Source organism: Macrotis lagotis, chromosome X, assembly GCF_037893015.1.
Source record: "Macrotis lagotis isolate mMagLag1 chromosome X, bilby.v1.9.chrom.fasta, whole genome shotgun sequence".
NCBI lineage: Eukaryota > Metazoa > Chordata > Mammalia > Peramelemorphia > Peramelidae > Macrotis > Macrotis lagotis.
Window position 1 is genome coordinate 170,125,837 of NC_133666.1, and position 2,045 is coordinate 170,127,881.

General features: G+C 37.8%; 1 pseudogene; it reads right to left on the reverse strand.

Annotated features, from left to right (window-relative positions):
- Positions 1 to 831: 831 nt before the first annotated feature.
- Positions 832 to 1,595, reverse strand: LOC141498891 (heat shock cognate 71 kDa protein pseudogene; annotated as a pseudogene).
- Positions 1,596 to 2,045: the final 450 nt, after the last annotated feature.

Below are 2,045 nucleotides of genomic sequence, written 5' to 3' on the forward strand. Positions count from 1 at the left end.
CCACTCTATTTCTTAGCCAATACCAAACAATTTTGATGACTGATGCTTTATAATATAATTTTAGATCAGGTAGGGCTAAGCCACCTGCTTTTGCACTTTTTTTCATTAAGCTCCTGGTAATTCTTGACTTTTATTTCCCCATATGAATTTACTTACAATTTTTCTAACTCATTAAAGTAATTTTTTGGAATTTTGATTGCTAGGGCACTAAACAGATAGTTTAGTTTTGGTAGAATCGTCATTTTTATTATATTAGTTCTACTTATCCATGAGCAGTTGATATTTGCCCAGTTATTTAAATCTGATTTAATTTGTGTGAGAAGTATTTTATAATTGTTTTCAAAAAGATTCTGAGTCTGTCTTGACGAATAGACTCCCAAATATTTTATACTGTCTGAGGTTACTTTGAATGGGATTTTTCTTTCTAGCTCTTCCTGCTGTTTCTTGCTAGACATATATAGAAAAGTTGAGGATTTATGAGGGTTTATTTTATAACCTTCAAATTTGCAAAAATTGCTAATTGTTTCCAGTAGTTTTTTGGATGATTTCTTGGGATTCTCTAGGTAGACCATCATGTCATCTGCAAAGAGTGAGAGTTTTCTCTCCTCCTTCCCAATTCTAATTCCTTCAATTTCTTTTTCTTCTCTAATTGCTGATGCTAACATTTCTAATATAGTATTGAATAGTAGTGGTGATAATGAGCACCCTTATTTCACCCCTGATCTTATTGGGAATGCCTCCAGCTCTCCCCATTGAATATCATGCTTGTTGATGGTTTCAAATAGATACTGCTAATTATTTTAAGGAACAGTCCATTTATTCCTACAATCTCTAGTGTTTTTCAAAGTCCTCTCCACCCAAGTAGGTGTCCCCAGCTGTGGACTTGACCTCAAAGATTCCATCTTCAATGGTAAGAATGGAGACATGGAAAGTACCACCTCCAAGGTCAAAGATCAACACATTTCTCTCAGTACCAACTTTTTTGTCTAAGCCATAAGCAATAGCAGCAGCAGTTGGCTCATTGATGATATGGAGCACATTGAGACCAGTGATGGTTCCAGCATCTTTGGTGGCCTGACATTGGGAATTGTTGAAATAGGCAGGTACTGTGACCACAGCATTCGTGACAGTCTTCCCAAGGTAAGCTTCAGCAATTTCTTTCATCTTAGTCAAGACCATTGAAGATACTTCTTCTGGGTAGAAACTTTTGGTCTCCCCTTTATACTCCACTTGGACCTTAGGTCTGCCTGCATCATTCACCACCATGAAAGGCCAATGCTTCATGTCTGACTGCACAACTGCATCATCGAATCTTCAACCAATCAGACGTTTGGCATCAAACATCGTGTTGGTGGGGTTCATTGCAACTTGATTCTTTGCTGCATCACCGATTAAATGTCCTGTGTCAGTGAAGGCAACGTAGCTTGGGGTGGTCCTGTTTCCTTGGTCATTGGCAATGATCTCCACTTTCCCATGTTGGAAAACTCCCACACAGGAGTAAGTGGTGCCGAGATCAATGCCAACTGCGGGTCCCTTCGACATGGTTACTGGGGAGTCGGAGGTTGTTGCTGACCGCACCGGAGGAGAAAAAGGGCTGCTGCTGCACTGAATCTCTAGTGTTTTTAATAGGAATGGATGCTGTATTTTGCCAAAAGCTTTTTCAGCATCTATTGATATGATCATATGGTTTCTGATAGGTTTGTTGTTGATATAATTTAGTATATGAACAGTTTTCCTAATATTGAACCAACCCTGCATTCCTGGAATAAATCCTACTTGATCATAATGTATTATCCTAGTGATGACTTGTTGTAATCATTTTGCTAAGATTTTATTTAGGATTTTTGCATCTATGTTCATCAGGGAAATAGGTCTATAATTTTCTTTCTCTGTTTTAACTCTTCCTGGTTTAGATAACAGTACCATATTGGATTCATAGAAAGAGTTAGACAGAGCTCCATCTTTCCCTATTTTTCCAAAGAGTTTATATAGGATTGGAACCAATTGTTCCTTAAATGTTTGGTAGAATTCACTTGTGAATCCAT